This window comes from Pan troglodytes, chromosome 8 (assembly GCF_028858775.2).
Source record: "Pan troglodytes isolate AG18354 chromosome 8, NHGRI_mPanTro3-v2.0_pri, whole genome shotgun sequence".
Classification (NCBI taxonomy): Eukaryota; Metazoa; Chordata; class Mammalia; order Primates; family Hominidae; genus Pan; species Pan troglodytes.
In genome coordinates, this window is record NC_072406.2 from 58587864 (window position 1) to 58607929 (window position 20066).

The window sequence follows — 20066 nt, forward strand, 5'->3', positions numbered from 1 at the left end:
CCAGGCTGGTCTCGAACTTCTGACCTCAGGTGATCCACCTGCCTTGGCCTTCCAAAGTGCTGGGATTACAAGTGTGAGCCCTTGCTCCCCACCAGATTCATTTCTTATAGTACGAGTAGACTTACTGTGACTATTTAAAATTTTTCAGAAGGAAAGGAACAGAAATATATTTTATATATGTAAAACCACATAAGACAACACTACCGTCTTTTCACAAAGCCCTTTCCCCTTACCGCTTGCCCGCTTCTTTCCCCATCCTGCTTGCCACCCTCTTTTTGCCCTCCATCTACCCCAAAACTATTTTCCCCATCGTCTTTTTCCCAATCCTCTTTCCTACCTCCCTCTCGCCACCCTCTTGTCTCCTCCCACTTGTCACCTTCTTTTCCCCCCTCCATCCACCCAAAAGCTTTTTACCCACCGTTTTTCTTTCTGCACCGTCTTTCTTTTCTGCCCTCTGTCTTTTCACAAAACCTTCTCTCCCTCCCACTCGCCACCCTCTTTTTCTTTCTTCCACTTGTCACCCTCCTTTCCCCATCCAGCTACCCAAAAACATTTTCCCCCACGGTCTTTTCAGAAAACCTTGTCTCCCTCACTCACCACTCTTTGACCCCTGCTGCTCACCACCCTCTTTTCCCTCTCCATCTACCCCAAAACATTTTTTCCTCACTGTCTTTCCCCCCTCACCATCTTTTCACAAAGCCTTCTCCCTGCTCCTGCTCACCACCCTCTTTTTCCCCACTCCCACCCCTCTCCCACATGCCACCCTTTTTTCACCCTCCATCTACCCCAAAACTATTTTTCCATCGTCGTTTTCCCAACCCTCCTTCCCACCTCCTGCTTATCACCTTCCCCCCTCCATCTACCCAAAACCTTTTCCCCCACTCTTTTCCCCACTGGCTTTTATGCCTCCTGCTCGCCACCCTCTTTTCCTGCTCCATCTACCCAAAAACTTTTCTCCCCACTGTCTTTTCACAAAACCTTCTCTCCCTCTTGCTCGCCCCGTTTTCTCCCCCCTTTACCACTCTCTCTTTACTCCTCCCACTTGCCACCCTCCAGGGTCAGGCCCTGAGTCCTGGCACTCTGGACGCACCCCACCGTCAGCAGGGAGAGGCGCAGGGCTGGGAGGGGCCTGGAGTCTTGCCTGGGGCATCACTTTTGCAAATTTATTTTGTGCGGGCCTCGGTTTCCCTGGCAGCGATTCCAATGGAAGCCAGCTTCAAGCCTTGGAACACCGGCATTTCCCGGCCTAGTGTCACAGCGGCGTCTCTCCCGCCCCCAGGACGTGCGCAGTGCTTGGCACAAGGGTGGCAGCAATGCCAGCTTCAGCAGCGCAGTATGGCCACACAGGCCGAGGCCCCAGCCCGGGTTCGCGGGTTCGCGTTAGTGCGGCTCTGCTGGAGTAGGCGCAGAGCTTTGGGAGTTCTGAACCCCTAGGCGCGAGTCGGGCGGGGGCGCCCAGGAGCTTCTCGGAGGCCGCAGTGGGCGGCCCATGGGGACAAGCGTCCGTCCGGTCAGGGGCATGTCAGAGCCGGTGTCACATGGCGTGCACTAGGGGAAGGCAGCCTGGGGTCGCTCCTTGGGGCCATCTGCCTGCAGGAATGAGTCCACCGACTTGTAGCTGAGCTGCAAGGGCGTCAGGCAGCGGAAAGTGCCAGGAGAGTGGGGGATCTGCACGCAGGCCCTCTGTGAGGGCACCACCATCTCCCCAGGAGACAGCCAGGGTGGCACTCTGGCGATGAGGCTGGGGCCCAGTACTCGCCCGGACACCACCCCCCTCCCTTGTCTCCTCAGCATCATAGTTGGGGGCCTCCTCCGTGTCTGAAATTTGCAAGTCTTTCTCCTGAATGGTGAAATTGTGCACGGGGCTCTACCTGGGCAGCTTCCTATTGGGGATGCTGCTGTTTTACCGCTTCTGGGCGCTCTTTGGCTTGTACAGCTTGGCTGCCTTCTTGTTCTGGTTGATCCCGAGCTTGCTCAACTTGAAGGACTCCAGGTGCTTCCTCATGGACCTGTGGAAGATTTCCCGGTCCTGCTTCTTGTCCTCAGTTGGTGTGGCTGTAGCGATGCATGTACTCCTTCCCCGGCTTGCACAGGTACTGCTGCAGCGTGTGGTGCGTGACGGGCTCCTCCCCATACGGAATGCTCTGCCACACTGCTCTAGGGACTGAACGTCCAGACAGACGGCACTGATGTTCTCCCTCAGAAGGTAAGAGACAGAGGCCACCATGGTGGACGATCATGGCGTGAAGTCCATGTTGACGACGTTATCATTACTGGGGGAGCTGATGAAGGCCACGGACCTTAGGCACTCTCCTTTGGTGGCTTAGCTGATGGCATCCTTCAGGTTCAGCTCATGGAAGACATTGAGGATCCCATATGGAGACTTCTGGGCCAGCATTCTCATGAGGACTTCACTGAGGAACTTCCTGTCAAAGTGGGACCACATCTCTCTGAAATAGTTGTGCCTGATATGCGGGGATATGTCCTTGATGGCCAAGAGGATGTGGTTGAAAGCATGGTGGTGCAGCTTCTCATGGAGCTTGGGCTCCTGGTGCTCACTCCTCTTCACCTTCAGCCACTGCACCAGGGGCTTGATGGTCAGGACCTGGAAAATGACTGTGAAGAAGATGATGACGGTGGTGCTGACAAACAGGTTCTTCTCCTTGACCTTGCTTCTGTCTGGAAGCACGACCAGGATGAAGGCCATGGCCCCCTGCAGGCCTCTATAGGACATGACCACCTGGTCTATGATCTCCAGCTGCATCATCCAATAGCAGTACAGGAGTCAGGACTGGATGACACCATGGCTCGGTACATGAAGGTGAAGGCCAGTGCAGGAGGATGAAGGCCATGTTCCACGTCCAGATGAGCAGGTTCATGGCCGAGATGCCCAGGGATATGAAGATGGTATTGGCACCACTGGCCAGCATCTTCACAGTGTAGTGCATGGTGTTGGCCGACTGCTCCAAGATGTTGGCCTTCATGTACTTATGACAGCAGATGCCACAGAAGATGATGGCCATGATGGCCAACAGCAACAGCTTCTCAGACGTCCTATGGACGGGTAGGAGATGACTAACACAAAACCAGGCTAGATGATGTGCACATGCTTGGTGAAGTGGGTCACCAGTGACAGCAGGAAGGCAAAGACCACCCCACAGTCATGCCCCCCAGGCTCACCACAAAGGACACTATACCTTTGGCATGGTCCACGCTGGTCATGTTCTCATCATCCAGCATCACAAAAGATTGAAACACATTGTACAGTCATTCAGTAGCAACTCCCTGAAGACGATGATGAACAGGACCTCACTGACATGAACCTCCTCAAACCCAACCAGTATGGCTGCTGGGTCCACAGTGGTGATCAGGCTGCCGAACAGGAGGAAGCCCAGCAGCCCTATCTGTAGGTTGCCCATGAGCCTGCTAAGAGAGATGCCATAGAGGAACAGGATGGTGGTGGCTGCATTGCACACGGTGCTGATGACCTGGTACAGCAGGATGGTGCCCAGATTGCCAAAGAAGAGCCAGTTGGGCATGAAGTAGCCGGCATCTACATGATGGGGGATGTCAGCATGAAGTCACTATGTGGTCGGCCACCCAGATGATGCTGCCCAGCACCAGGCCCAGGACGATGAGCAGGGGTGCTCTCAGGGAACACGGTGATGCCTTGTGGGACAGGTAGAACCAATCTTGGCCAGCCTGACCACAAGGATGCAGATCGCAATCATGTACTTGTCCTGGACATTGGCCCATTCAAAAGCGGCCACGTGGGAGCCCTGGCTCACATCATGTACACTACTGTGCTCCTCCTCGACACCACCTCACCCATAGCAGCCACCCAGCACCAGCGCCACTGCCATCAGCAGACCCCGGCAGCAACATCAGTGCTCCGTCTCCGTGCCAGCCTGGGACACGCATGTTGTGGGGAGTCCCAGCTGTGCTCAACTGATGCACCATGCTGGGGCTGCTGAACACACAACCCAGCAAGGAGCCCAGCGGCCTTTGGGGCAGTTGCTGATGGCAGTCCCCTTGTTTTGTTTTTTAATCACACATCACTTTTTTAAGTACACACACATAAAATATCATTGAAATGAGATATTCTTAGAACATTTTTTACTTCAAAGTTCATCTTCTGTAATACTTTTGACTTAAAATCATCAGTGCCCTCATTTTTCCACACATTGTTTTCTGTTCCATCAAGAGAAAGGGACAACAAACTATCACCCATGAGCCAAATGTGGTCCTTCCTTTGCTTTTGCAAATAAAGTTTTGTTGGAACACAGCTACAATCCTATGACTGCTTTCAGGCCCTGATGACAGAGTTAAGTGGTTGCAGCTGAGCCTGTATAGCTTACAAACCAAAAATATTGCCTACCTGGCCCTTTGCACAAAACATTTGGTGGCCCTTGATTGAGGAGCACAGGAAGTGAAGCATTTCTTGCAAGCGTGTCCACTCATCCTGGGGATGTTTTGTTTTGTTTTTTTGAGATGGGGTCTCATTGTTGCTCAAGGTAGAATGCAATGGCACAATCCTAGCTTTCTTCAGCCTGGAACTCCTAGACTCAAATGATCCTCTCACCTCAGCCTCCTGGGTAGCTAGGACTACAGACACAGGTAACCATGTCCAGGTAATTTTCAAGTTTTTTTTTTTTTTTCTTTTGTAGAGATGGTGGTCTCACCATGCTGTCCAGGCTGGTATTGAACTCCTGGGCTTCAGTAATCCTCCTGCCTTGGCCTCCAAAAGCTGTGGGATTACAGTTGTGAGCCACTGTGCCCAGCCTGGGATGGTTTTTAAGTCCCATTTTTAAGTCCTGTTTTAAGTTTTTAAGTACTTGGTTGTTGCTTTGCAAGAAAACCTGGATTGTGGACCTCCCTGCAGGGATGAATATGTGTCTGTCTCACCAACATCACACAGGCATTCTGCTGCTTTGTTCCCAGCCTTCTTGCATGCACACTAGCTTTTCAATTCAAAGCTGAATCACAGTCGAATCTTTCTGAAGACATTTAAAATAGCACCTATACTCCACATGTGAAATAACCATGCCCAAATCTTAATTGATGTGACAACGCTATGAACCGCTGTGGCTGAGTCTGTATGAGACCAGGCAGGACAGCCATGTCACAGTTGTGATTAGAAGAACCAGCTAAATTTCAGGTATATGAAAATGAAAAATCAAGATGCATATCTTTATATTGATGAAATACTGCAATGCTCCTCCCCTAGGTTATAAGCATGTGTGGTTAAATCAAGACAGTGCATGCGAACACTGAGCCATGTTCAGGACACACTTGGCACTCAGTAAATGTTGTTGAGATGAATTTAGTGGAGGGATGGTGACATTGCCCTCCTGACAAACCCACTTGAGATAAAGCAGGAGAGAAGTCTTGCAGGCAAATCCCATGGAGAAGAGGCCCGGCTGCTGGGAGGCAGGTGTGTGGGAGTTGTGGGGAGGAGGTTTCTGGGTATTGTCTGTGGGATGGGCCCTAGAACTCAGCTGTCATCTGTTTGTTTTTTTTGTTTGTTTGTTTTTGTTTTTTGATGGAGTTTCACTCTTTGTTGCCTTGGCTAGAGGGCAGTGGTGTGATCTCGGCTCACTGCAACCTCCGCCTCCCAGGTTCAAGAGATTCTCCTGTCTCAGCCTCCCAAGTAGCTGGGATTACAGGTGACTGACACCACGCCCAGCTAATTTTTGTATTTTTAGTGCAGACAGGGTTTCACCATGTTGGCCAGGCTGGTCTCGAACTCCTGACCTCAGGTGATCTGCCTGCCTCGGCCTAGCAAAGTGTTGGGATTACAGGCTTTTTGTCTTTTAAGCTTTGCCAAGATAAATGCCTTCTGTTTGGAAAGGATGATTTTCAAGAGGGCCAGAACCTCCTTCCTGGTTCTAAAGGAAGTTTGGGCCAGGGCCCCTTGAGCTTAGGGGAAGGCATGAGTGTGAAAGTGATGGGGGCAGGTGGTTTTCATAGCTGGATGATGTAGAATGCATCGTGGAAGGGTGGCTGCAAGTGGCTTTGCTTAGCATGGCCACCTGGAAGGAGGCTTAGGGTCTTCCAAGTGGCCAGGGCCGTGAGGGGATTAACCCAGCCTCTTGGTTCCAGTTATGTATGTGGTTCTTGAGTCAAATGGGCCAGGGTCTATATCCACGGTGACTCCAGCATCCTGGCCAAGCCTGAGTCCTCCTCTGTCTGCAGAGGGATGACATAGAGGCCATGCCAGGGATTTCTGTCCCCACATCACACAGCTGATGTCATGACCTAGAAGTGAACAGTAAGCCAGCTGATGAAGGGGTCTGTGGGGAACCTAGACTATGAAAAGAGGTAGGGCACCGGGTCTGCCACGCATCCCCTGGGTCCCTTCATTCCCCTTGGCACAGGGAAGTTCCTCTCCTGGGGAGGAGAGGCTTGCACCCTGCCCCTGCTTCTGCCCGCTACTCTGCCTGGTTGTTACGGCCACTTGGCTCAGCCTCCCTTGCAGCTGCGGCCTCATGGGAAACTCAAAGGCTCAGGAGGATCCAGAAACCAAGACTCTTGGGACATGGAATTTGGCAATGCCCTGGTCAAAACCATCCAGAGGGAGAAATCTTTACAACGATCTCCTAAGACTGCAAATGGCAAAATGTTTCCCAGTCTCCAGCATCCCTTTCCCAGCACTCAAGGGAAGACAAGAGGTGTTAGTGAGTATCTGATCCAGGGCTGCATCTCCTGTGAAATCTTGTGATTTATAAGATCCAGCAAAGGCTTTAGTCAGGCTAGGAAGAAATTCTGAAACAGGGGATTCCCTGCTGGAAAGCCTGTATGCCAGCACAATTAGGAAAGACTTCAGGAAGAACAAAGGAAGCCATGGTGCAAAGGTGTGGCCGACCCAAACATTTCAGCTTGAGGAGTCTTGGCTGCTGTTGGGAATGAGAAGCAATGGCGTTGGCTGCTCCAAGTCCACATGTAATCGATCTATATTTATATATATATTTACTTTTTTTGCTTTTTTAAAGAAACTTTTTGGAGACATAATCTCACTCTGTCGCCCAGGCTGGAGTGCAGTGGCGTGATTTTGGCTCACTGCAAGCTCCACCTCCCAGATTCACGCCGTTCTCCTGCCTCAGCCTCCCAAGTAGCTGGGACTACAGGCGCCCACCACCACACCTGGGTAATTTTTTGTATTTTTAGTAGAGATGGGGTTTCACCATGTTAGCCAGGATGGCCTAGATCTGACCTCGTGATCTGCCCGCCTCTGCCTCCCAAAGTGCTTGGATTACAGGCGTGAGCCACCGCGCCCGGCTGAAACAAATTTTAACCTAAAGATACACAGAACTCAGGTACCGTCAACATGCTCTAATGGTCATCAGCCTAACCCTTCTCCCCTGTAATATTAAGCTGAAGCAACATGCAGACATTATATGATTTCATCTGTAAATATTTTAATGTGTATCTCTAAAAAAAGGGACTCTTTTCAAGAAACATAACCAGAACACTGTTATTGTGCTCTGTTTAATATGAAGCCTCAGGTTGGTTAACATCAGGCCTTGGAATGATGAATAGTGTTCTCTAAGCCGGTCACTTCCTTTGCAGGGTTTACCCTTTGTGCTCAGTGCTGGTCAGTGGGTGGGACAGTCGGTCCTAGGCTGAGCACAATAATTCAGCTCCAGTCAGACCCTGCTGTTTATCTCAATCTCTCTCTCACTTTTGAGACGGGGTCTTGCTCTGTCACCCCGACTGGAGTGCAATGGTGTGATTCCTGCTCACTGCAATCTCTGCCTCCCAGGCTTAAGCAATTCTCCCACCTCAGCCACACTACCACACACAGCTAATTTTTGTATGTTTTATAGAGACAGGGTTGCACCATGTTACCTAGGCTGGTGTCTGTGTCTCTCTCTCTCTCTAACATTTTATTTTTATTTATTTTTAAATTTTATTTTTTACAGAGATGAGGTCTTGCTTTGTTGCCAAGGCTGGTCTTGAACTCCTGGCTTCCAGTGATCCTCCCACCTTGACCTCCTAGACTCAAGAGTTTCTAATCAGGAGACACTCATGGAAGAACAGGGTAGGCCTCCTGGGGATGCTCTGGGACTGGAGCCTTGCCTCAGCCTCTTTATTTTAAACCTTGGTCTAAAGTCTTCTGTGACCTCCCGGCTGAGTTCATATTACACAAGCCCCAAATCCCTTTGTAGCATTTAGAAAACTGTAGCCACAGAATTCTGTGCCTAGCTGTATACCTACCATCTTGCCCTTGAGAACTAAGTGCCTTGAAGGCAAGGGTCCTGTCTTGCTCAAATCTTATCCCCAATACCTGCCACAGCTTGTAGCACATAGTAGGTGCTCAGATCAGCTTTCTGAAATGAAGCAGAGAAGTCAGGGCACCTGGGTTCATTCCCCAGATTTTTTTTTTTTTTTTTTGAGACTGAGTTTCGCTCTGTGGCCCAGGCTGGAGTGCAGTGGCATGATCTCTGCTCACTGCAAGCTCCACCTCCTGGGTTCACGCCATTCTCCTGAGTAACTGAGACTAACAGGCACCCACCACCACTCCCAGCTAATTTTTTTTTGTATTTTTAGTAGAGACGGGGTTTCACTGTGTTTAGCCAGGGTGGTCTCGATCTCCTTACCTCGTGATCCACCTGTCTTGGCCTCCCAAAGTGCTGGGATTAAAGGCATGAGCCACCATGCCTGGCCCATTCACCAGATATTTACTGAGCACCCAACCTGTGCCAGCCACTGTGCTAGAATCAAGGAAGACAGCAGTTGTAGAAAAGGAGAGGAAAATCCTTATCTTCTCAGAGCTTACATTCTGCTGGAAGACAATGGATGGGCAAGGAGATGGATGAATATATTCTATGGGACCAAGCCTTTGCTCCACCTTCACCTTGCTGGATGACCTGGGTTATTTCACTCCACCTCAGTGAGCCACAGTTTTCCATTTCTGTCAAATAAGGAAGTAGGGCAAGATGGTCTTCTTAGAATTCAAGACATTCCCAGAGGGTCTGCAGGGATTTCTCAAACATTGAATTGTCTTCCATCCAATGTCAATGCTTTAAGCATACTGAGGACCCTGTTTGTTCCTTGGACTTAATTAAGCCCAAGGTTGTGTGGGCAGGAAACTCAATGCTCATGTTTCAGGAAAAGCACTGGATCCAATGATTGCCAAGTCCCACCCCAGCTCAGATCAGCTAATCAGGGACCCCATGCTTCTGCATTATCTTTTTTCTGTTTGTAAAACAGGCACATCCTAGGTGCTTCAATATTGAGTTCCAGCTGAATCAGCCCTTCCAAGGTCACTGCCCAGGGTATGTATGGGGCATCCCTAGCCCTGGGCTGTGAACCCCTATCTATCCTTGTTACTCTCACCAGAACCTAAGGATCAATGGAAGATAAATGGCAGGGGTCAGAAATGTGGGGTTTGCGTGTGGGGAAGAGAGATGCCCAGGGGCTCCAGCATCACTTGGAGGACAAGAAATCGATGGAGATAAGTGGGGGGTCTTTGTCTGGGCTGGTGCAGGAGCACTTCTTGTTTTCACAGACAGCCCTCATTCCTGCACAGCCATGATCCTCATTCCTTAGCTGGGTATCCCAATGTTAGAAAGAAAAGATCACCAACAAGTTGGGTATTGGGGTTCTGGGGTCAGGTTGGACTTGCCTCCAATCTCAGCCCTACTATGTGGAGCAGTGGAACCCTCATATGCTGCTGGTGGGCAACCAACTTACACAGGCAAGTTTGGCAGTTTCTTGTATAACTTACCCTTATCATGTGACCCAGCAACTCCACTCCTAGGGATCTAACCAAGAGTAATGAAAACATATTCTCACACAAAAACTTATACACACATTTTCATAACAACATAATAGCTCAAGACTGGAAACAACCCAAATGTGCACCAGCTGAAGAATGGATATGTAGATGTTTGTGGTCCATCCATGCAACAGAACTTTATTTGTCAATAGACAGGGATGAAGCCACAATGGACATTACAACATGGATGAACCTCAGAAGCATTACACTATGTGAAAGAAGCCAACCACAAAAGGCCACACAGTATATGATTTCACTTAGAGGGAATGTGCAGAAAAAGGCACATCTGTAGAGTCAGAAAGCAGATTGGTGGTTGCCTAGGGCTGGGGGTGGGAATGAAAGATTGACTGCAAACAGGCAAGAGAAATGTTTTCAGGGTAATAGAAATGTTCTAAAACTGGCTTGTGATGATGGTTGCCCAAATCTATAGATTTACTGATCTAACTGTACATTTATCGTGAGTAAATTTTATGGTGTGTAAATTATGCCTCAGTAAAGCTGCTGAAATATGCAAAATAAAACCCAAAACTCACCCCTTGATTCTTCCTAGCTGTGCAGGCTGGGACAATCAACTCCAGTTCCCTGAGCCTCAGTTTATTTATGTGTAAGACGGGCATGTAGTAATGGAACCTCTCAATGAGCATGCCAGGAGGATTCATATAACAGAAAATACATGCAAAGACTTTTGCTGGGAACCCGGCACCTGCACAGGGCCCTCAATTATGTGGGCTGTTGGTGTCATTTCCATGGAACCAAAGAGACTATAGCCACAGAACTCCTCCTTGCTGACAGCTGGTGGGGCTGGTGTTGGCTTGCTTCACTGAGCATTTCCAGTGCTCGGCATTCACTGTGCACTCTAAACATTCTCTGAGCATCATGGACAAGTGAACAAAACAGAGCCCCTCTACAGGTGTCCAGCACCCTTTGGGGAATCAGAGAAGAAAACTGGTGTCTGCAACCCTGTGTGATGGGCACATGTGCTGTAGGAGCCCAGGGAGAAACAAACTGGCTAAAATGGGCATGTGAGGGGCTCCTCAGAGGCAGCTACACTTGTGTCCTTGCATGAACCCTGCTGAGCCCGATTCTGGAACAGATCAGGACAGGAAGAGCTTTCAAAGAGTTTCTGTTTCAATATTCTTTTCATTGCTAGGAAACTGAGGCTGAGAAAGGGGTAGGAACTGGCTCAGGTTCTGTGATGGAAGTGGGATTTGAATGCTGTCTGACCTTGAAACCTGTGTTAGTATGAATCCTCCCAGAAGCAGACACCAAGTTAGGATGAGATCAGCAGAGATTTATTGGGGATGCACCTATGCAGGTTAAGAGAGGGGCCAGGAGTGATCAGGGAGAGCCTTCAGACTGCCATGTGGGAGGCGGGAGGGAGAAGGAAGGAAGGTAGGGCAGGAGGAGTCCGAGACACAGCACAGCTCTAGGAACTTTTGGCCGGATCAGTTGGGAGTCTCTGGTGGACTATTGACTGTTAGAGGATTCCCTTGTCCTGCAGGAACAGGTGGCACTAGTACCCTGGCATGCTCGGTTCTGGCTGGGAGCAGCCTATAGGAAGTGTGGCCTCAGTGCCCAGGCTGGAGTGCAGTGGTGCAATCATGGCTTACCGCAGCCTTGACTTCCTGGGCTCAATTGATCCTTCCACCTCAGCATCTCAGGTAGTTGGGACCACAGGCATGTGTAACCATGCCCAGCTAATCTTTTATTTCTTATAGGAGGTCTTGTTGTGTTACCCAGGCTGGACTCAAACTCCTGGGCTCAAGCAATCCACCCTCCTCGGCATCCCAAAGTTCTGGGATTACAGATGTGAGCCACCGGGCCCGACCGGTTGGTTGTATTTCTATTGGATAGTGCTGGTCTAACACAGGTTTTCTCAGCCTCAGCACTGTTGACATTTGGGGCTGAATCATTCTTTGTGTTGAGGGTGGTCTTGTGTATTCTAGAGTGTTCAGGAGCCTCCCTGGCCTCCAGCTACTAGATGTCAGTAGCACCTAGTTAATCCTCAAGGCATGGCAACCTGAAGTTTCTCCAGACATCGACAGAATCACCCCACTTGAGAACAGAGCACATGTTGTGTAGCCACAAGAGCCTATGGCTTACCACATGCCAAGCACTGGTATTAAGGACAGGGTGTTAGGGATACAAACAGGGAATGAAAAGTCCTGCCTATGTGGCACTTACTTTAGTGGGAAGTAGAGACAATGAATAAGTAAATATACATTGCCCCTGGCAACACGTGCTGTGGTAAACAGTGAAACAGGAAAGGGGACAAGGAGCAAAGGGTGGTATGTGCTAGCAGGCCTCCTGTTGTGTGTATTTCATCAGGGAGGCCTCACAGAGAATCGAAGAGTGAGGAAACAAGCTGGATTCTGAGAACAGTGTTCGAAAAAGTGGCAGGAGCCAGTGCAAAGACCCAGAGGTGCACATCACTGAAAACAAGGAAGGAGATCTCTATGTAGTGACATGAAAAGACTATTAATCAGGGAAAAATTTGTAAATGGGGGGCCTTGAACTTAAACTAGGACAAATGATACACATCTTTCTGGTGAGGTGGGTAAACCTTTTTAAAAATAGCTTTATTGAGGGCCAGGTGAAGTGGCTCACATCTGTAATCCCAGCACTTTGGGAAGCTGAGGTATTTGAATCACCTGAGGTCAGGAGTTAGAGACTAGCCTGGCCAACATGGCAAAACCCAGTCTCTACCAAAAAATATGAAAATTAGCTGGGCATTGTGATGCGTGCCTGTAATCCCAGCTACTCGGGAGGCTGAGGCAGGAGAATCGCCTGAGTCCAGAAGGCAGAGGTTGCAATGAGCTGACATCACACCACTGCAGTCCAACCTGGGTGACAGAGCAAGACTCCATCTCAAAAAAAGAAAGAAAAAAGCTTTATTGAAATATAATTCACGTGCCATAAAAGTCACTCATTTAAAGTCTAAAATTCAATGGTTTTTATTATGTACATAGAGTTGTGCAAGCATTACCACATTTGCTTTAGAAAATTTTCATCACCTCTAAAAGGAACCCCATACCGTGTAACTATCACTCCCAAATTCCCCCAGTCCCCCACTCAACCCCAGGCAACCACTAATCTACTTTCTGTCTTCAAATTGGTCTATTACATTTCACATAAATAGAATCATATATGATTTTTTTGTGACTGGCTTCTTTCACTTAGCATAATGTTTTCAAAGTTCATCATGTTCTAGGATATATCAGTATTTCATTCCTTTTTATTGCTGAATAATAGTCCCTTGTAGCAATATATCTCATGTTGTTTATCCATCCATCAGTTGATGAGCATTTGAGTTGTTTCCAATTTTGGGCTGTTACATATAATGCTAAGAATAACATTCAACTGCAAGTTTTTGTATAAACATATGTTTTTCTTTCTCTTTGAAGTAGCTTTGCTGGGTTATGTGGTAACTCTTATGTTTAGCAAATTGTGGCACTACCAAACTTTTCTAAATGGTATGGATCATTTTATAGTCCCATCAACAATGAATGAGGTTGCCAATTTCTCCACACCCTTGCCAATACTTCTGTCTTTTTTATTAAAGTTATCCTAGTGGGTGTGAAGTAGTATCTCATTGCGGTTGTGATTTCCATTTCTTTAAAAACTAATGATACTGAGCATCTTTTTAATGTGATCATTGGCCATTTGCATACATTCTTTGGAGAAATGCCTATTCACATATTTTGTCTGTTTTTAATTGGATTTTTTATTGAGTTGTGTGAGTTTTTATATTACATATTCTAGATAAAAACACTAACGGATATATAAATGGCAAATATTTTCTCTCAGTTTATGGGTTGTTTTTTAACTTTCTTGATGGTATCTTCTGAGACACAAAAGTTTTTACTTTTGGTAAAGTCTAATTTGGCTATTTTTCTTTTGTCGTACTTCAAAAGCTTGGCCTAACCCACAGTAGTAAGATTGACTTATATATTTTTTCTAAGAATTGTATAGTTTTAGCTCTTATATTTAGGTGTGTTGTCCAATTTCAATTTAGTTTTGTGTATGGTGAGAGGTAGGGTCTAACTTTATTCTTTTGCATGTGGATAACCAGTTGTTCCAGTATCATTTATCAGAAAAACCATTCTTTCCCAATTGAATTGTCTTGGATCCTTGTTAAAAATCCATTTTTTGTAAATGTGAAGGTTTATTTCCAGACTCTTCATGCTACTGATCTACCTATGCCAGCACCACCCTATCTTAATTACTGCAGCTTTGTAGTAAGTTCTGAAATTAGGAAGTGTGAGGCCTCCAATTTGTTCTTCTCTTTTTAGATTGTTGGCTATTCTGAGCTCCTTGAATTGCCATATGAATTTTAAGTATGCCCATTGTGCAAAAATGTTAGCTGGGATTTTGACAGGGATTGTATTAAGTCTGTAGATTTGGAGAGTATTGCAATCTTAATACTAAGACTTCTAATCCATAAATATGTACTATTTTTCAGTTTATATCTAATTTATTTCAACAATGTTTTACAATTTTTAGAATACAAGTGTTGTTCTCTTTTGTTAAATTTATTCCTAAGTATTTTATTCCTTTAAATGCTATTATAAATGGAATCACTCTCTTAATTTCAGATTGCTCATTGCTAGTGTATAGAAACACAACTGATTTTAATGTATCAATCTTGTGCACTGCAACTGTGCTGAACTGTTTATTTAGTTCATTTAGTTATTTAGTTCTTCCTAAGGATCTTCTATATAAAAGCTTTATATACAAGATCATGTCATTTACAAATAGAGCTTTACTTCTCCCTTTCTAATCTATATGCTCTTTTATTCCCCCCACTTTTTTTTGAGAGAGAGTCTCGTGCCAGTCTTGCCCAGGCTGGAGTACAATGGCGCAATCTCAGCTCACTGCAACCTCCGCCTACTGGGTTCAAGCGATTCTCCTGCCTCAGCCTCCCAAGTGGCTGGGATTACAGGCATCTGCCACCTAGCCAGGCAAATTTGTGTATTTTTAGTAGAGATGGGGGTTTCACCAAGTTGGCCAGGCTGGTCTCGAACTCCTGACCTCAGGTGATCCACCCGCTTCGGCCTCCCAAGTGCTGGGATTACAGGCGTGAGCCACCATGCCCTTCTTATTTCCCTTTCTTGCCTAATTGCCCTGCTCTAGAACCTTCATTACAAGATTGAATAAAAGTGGTGAGACTGGACATCCTTGTCTTATTCCTGACTGTAGAAGGAAACCATTAGGTATAACGTTAACCATGGGGTTTTTATAGATAATCATTTATCTGGTTGAGGAGCTGCCCTTCTATTCCTACTTTAGGTGGGTTTTCTTTTTAATCATGAAGGGGTGTGAATTTTGTCAAATGCTTTTTTCAGTGTCTATTGAAATCATCATGTGGTTTTCTTTCCTCTTTTATTCATATATTACATTAATTTTTGTGTGTCAAATCAATCTTGCATTACTGGGATAAATCCTATTTGTACATGGTATGTAATCCTTTACAAATGTTGATGGATTTGGTCTGGAAGTATTTCCTCAGGATCTCTGTGTCTATAATCATAAGAGATGATCTGTAGCTTTCTTTATGTCTGTCTGGATTTGGTATCAGGGTAATATTGGCCTTATAGGATGAGTTGGGAAGTGTTTCTGACATGGGTAAATTTTTAAATGTATTTCAGGATAGGCAAAGCCTCAGAGTGGGAGAAGGATATCAGTAAGTAAACCTAGGTGAACAGAAAGTGAACACTATGAAAGTGCAAGCATCAGAGAAATGTGCCATACATAAATTTTTTACAATTTTTTCTACCAAAGGATATGAGATATCACTGAACTCACTACAATATAAGCATGTTTAAAGAAGCAGTTATTTTTAAAGATTGTGGTTTTGTTAGTAATCTCCACTCCATAAGCATGATATTCCAGAGGCCTCTGAAATCCAATGTACTCAAAACTTATAATTTTTCCCACAAACCTCCAGCTTTTCTGTAGTCCCCATCTTGGTAAAGAGATGCCTTTCATGCCATCACTCAAAATGATCTGTCAATCATTTTGGATTTTCCCCCAACCCCATGACACCTAGAAATGACCAATTCTAGACAATATGACTTCCTAATATTGTTTTTTGTTTGTTTGTTTGTTTTTGAAACGCAGTCTCACTTTGTCACCCAGGCTGGAGTGCAGTGGCGCAAACTCGGCTCACTGCAACCTCCACCTCCCCGGTTCAAGAGATTCTCCTGCCTCAGCCTCCTGAGTAGCTGGGACTAAAGGCACGCACCACCACGCCTGGCTAATTTTTGTATTTTTAGTACAGATGGGGTTTCACCATATTGGCCAGGCTGGTCTCGAACTCCTGACCTTGTGATCTGCCTGTCTCGGCCTCCCAAAGTGCTGGGATTACAGGCGTTAGCCACTGTGCCTAGCCTCTTAATATTGTTTAAATCTGTCACCCACTCCATCTACAATGATTAGGACTTAATTTAGGGCTTCATTAGCTCTCGACTGAGCAATTTTCATGGCCTAGTTTTGATCCTCGATTCTTGCCTTTCACTCTTTCAACCCATCTGTCCATGAAGCCAGTTTTAATTTCAATTTTGAAAAAATGTTTATGAAAACTAGATTAGGGTATCATATTTTTGCATTATTCAGCAATGATGTTTAAGCAAGCAGAGAAGTCACACAAAGTTCTAAAATAATTTTATGTTTGACTTTAGAATGCATTGCAATGAAACCTCAATGAAGGAACTAAATGAGGGAAATGAAGGAACTAAATGAGGGAAATGAACGAAGTTAGTCTAAACATGAAAAATTTCCTTTTTGAATAGATTTCATTTTTTGAGCAGCAGAACTGAGCAGAAATTACAATGTTCCTATATGCCCCTCACTCCCACAGCCTTCTCCTATCACAACCTGCACCAGAGTGGTACATTTATTACAACTGATGAACCCCACAGTGACACATCATTTTCACACATAAATTGAAGTTTGTAATTTACATTAGGGTTCACTCTTGATGGACTTGAACTAATGCATAATGACGTGTATTCACCATTACAGTACCACACAGAACACATACACTGTGCTACAAATCCTCTGTGCTTTGCCTATTCATTCCTCTCTCCCCTCAGATCCTGGCAAACACTACACTTTTTACCATCTCCATAGTTTTACCTTTTCCAGAACGTAATTCGGGATTTTATAGTATATGGTCTTTTCAGATTGGCTTCTTTCACTTAGTAACACACATTTAAGGTTCTTCCATGTCTTTTCATGAGTTGATATAGCTCATTTCTTTTTGGTGCTGAATAACAGTCCATTGGCTGGGTATAGTACAGAGATTATTTATACATTCATCTACTGAAGGACATCTTGGTTGCTTCCAAGTTTTGGCAATTATGAAAAAAGCTTCCATACACATCTGCATGCAGGTTTTTGTGTGAACATGTTTTCTACTCACTTGGGCAAATTCCAAGGAGCATAATTGCTGGATCATACAGTAAGAATACGTAAGAAGTTGCCAAACAATCTTCCAAAGTACCATTTTGTATTCCCACCGGCAGTGAATGAGAGTTCCTGTTGCTCCCCATCTTCCCCAGCTTTGGTGCTGTCAGTGTTTTGGATTTCAGCCATTGTAACAGTCATGTAATGGTACGTCACTGCTGTTTTAATTTGCATTTCCCTAATGACACATAATGTGGAGCACAGTTATCTTTTCAAAACGTAGAGCTGATCATGTTATTTCTTGCCTCAAGGCGCTATAATGACTTCTCCCTGTCTATAGAATAAAATCCAGACTCCTTAGAAATGCTCCCAAGATTATGCATCTCACATTCCGGCCCCATTTTACCCATCTACAACCTCACCTCATCTTGCAACATCTCTGGTACTTCTATCCTCTAATCATCTGCATCTGCAGCTTCAGAACACATCAGCTTCTATATTGTTGCTCCTGCTCTGCTCTACTTACTGTCTTGTGCACACATGGTTACCTGACAAGCACCTAATCACCTTTCAACATTCAGCTCCAATATCAACTATTCCACAAAGCTTTTATACCTACCCCCTTTACACTACTACCTACATCATATATTGCACCCATAACAATTTCTTTATTTTATTATTTCTTTATTTATTGAGACGGAGTCTCACTCTGTCGCCCAGGCTGGAGTGCAGTGGCATGATCTCGACTCACTGCAAGCTCCGCCTCCCAGGTTCATGCCATTCTCCTGCCTCAGCCTCGCGAGTAGCTGGGACTACAGGCGCCTGCCACCACGCGTGGCTAATTTTTTATATTTTTAGTAGAGATGGGTTTCACCGTGTTAGCCAGAATAGTATCGATTTCCTGACCTCGATTTCCTGACCTGACCTCAATTTCTTGGCCTCCCAAAGTGCTGGGATTACAGGTATGAGCCACTGTGTCCGGCCCCTAACAATTTCATTTTTAACTAAACTGAAGGGAGCACATCTGATCTCTACCACCTAGCACAGTGTTTTGCACATATTGGTACTCATTAAAGCTTTGTTCAAGGAAAGAACAGATATTTTAGACTTTCAATTGATCTTCAGAACAAACCTGTTCTATAGGTAAGGTATTCTCCAAGTTTTAGACATTAATAAATATTTGGTTATCCTCTGTGTTAGCCTGTTCATATTGCTATAAAGGAATACCTGAGACTGGGAAATTTATAAAGAAAAGAGGTTTATTTTGGCTCACAGTTCTGTAGAGTGTACAAGGAGTATAATGCTGGTATCTGCTTCCGGTGAGGGCCTCAGGAAGTTTAGAATCATGGCAGGAGGAGAGGAGCCAGCATGTTACATGGTGAGAGAACAAGAGAGAGAGAAGAAAGAGGTGCCAGGTTGTTTTTGTTTGTTTGTTTGTTTGTTTAAGACAGAGTCTTGCTCTGTCACCCAGGCTGGAGTGCAGTGGCGCAATCTCAGCTCACTGCAACATCCACCTCCTGGGTTCAAGCGATTCTCCTGCCTCAGCCTCCTGAGTAGCTGGGACTACAGATACGTGCCACCACACCTGGCTAATTTTTGTATTTTTAGTAGAGATAGGGTTTCAAGATATTGGCCAGGATGGTCTCCATCTCCTGACATTGTGATCTGCCAGCCTCAGCCTCCCAAAGTGCTGAGATTACAGGCGTGAGCCACCATGCCTGGCCCCCAGGTTCTTTTAATCCAGATCTCATGTGAAATCAGAGTGAGAACTCATTCATTACCACAAGGACAGCACCAAGACATTCATGAGGATCCACCCCCATGATCCAAACACCTCCCACTAGGCCCACTTCCAATACTGGCGGTCACATTTCAACATGAGATTTGGAGGGACAAAACATCCAAGCCATATCATGCTCCAAAAGTTTGTTTAGAGGGATGTTGGCTTCTCACAGGAATCCCATTCTGATTCACTCCAAATGAAGTCCACCAACGTTTATCCAACTCATAACATACATGCACATACAGGAATCTGCTATGAGTTTTTATAACATTAATAGGAAAGATAATTAATTTGGGAATCTGAATTGCATTGTACAGACTTCTAGTGATCCTAAAGGGATGGCATTACAGAAAGGAAAGTTGTTTCTTGTAGCATAGCTCTTTTGAGTGTTGTTGCACCATATTTCAAAATGATGGGTATTAGAGTAATACAAGGTACCAGGCTAATAATACTGTTGGTGATAGTGGTAAAGGGTCATTGCTCTTATATAAAAGCTAAATTTAAAAGCTGCATTGCTTATATATGACTTTGTATGGAGCTCTCTAACCTTAACCCCCTTTCTTTCACTCATTCAAACAACTGCTTTTATAATTTTGGATAACATGAATGCTTAAAAACATACTTAAGCTATATCAAATAAGACTGTCCTATAGGGTCACCAGTGTGTGTATCCCCGAAGCCAACAGTACTCCTACCTACATAGTTGCAGCTGTAGCAACAGAAGTCAGGTGTCAGGACTGCAAAATGCACATGACAGAAATAAAGACATGAGTGACTATGACTGCCCAAGGAATTCAGAGTGTTTCCTTCACCACAGTGTTCTTCCATAGTGAGACCCTGAAAATAATAGGCTGGGGGAGGGTAGAAGATAACAAACAGATTTGCAAGTCCTTCACCTATAATGAGAATGGATAATTCAACTATATGCCAGAAGAAAAAGCACAACCCCCGTTCAGCATTAATTGTGCTGGAACTTCCACCGTAAGTCTGGGTCCAGTCAATGGGGTAATTTCCAATATCCCAAAAGAACCAAGGTTGATAACCAAAAGGAAAATGTTTCCCTCTAGAAGATAGTTATGCTTCTCCTCAGGAGTA

The 20066-nt window shown here is 45.6% G+C and overlaps 1 pseudogene; it reads right to left on the bottom strand.

The window, feature by feature from the left end:
* Positions 1-1548: 1548 nt before the first annotated feature.
* On the bottom strand, positions 1549-17377 carry LOC100613509 (sodium/hydrogen exchanger 3-like; annotated as a pseudogene).
* Between the last annotated feature and the right edge of the window lie 2689 nt (positions 17378-20066).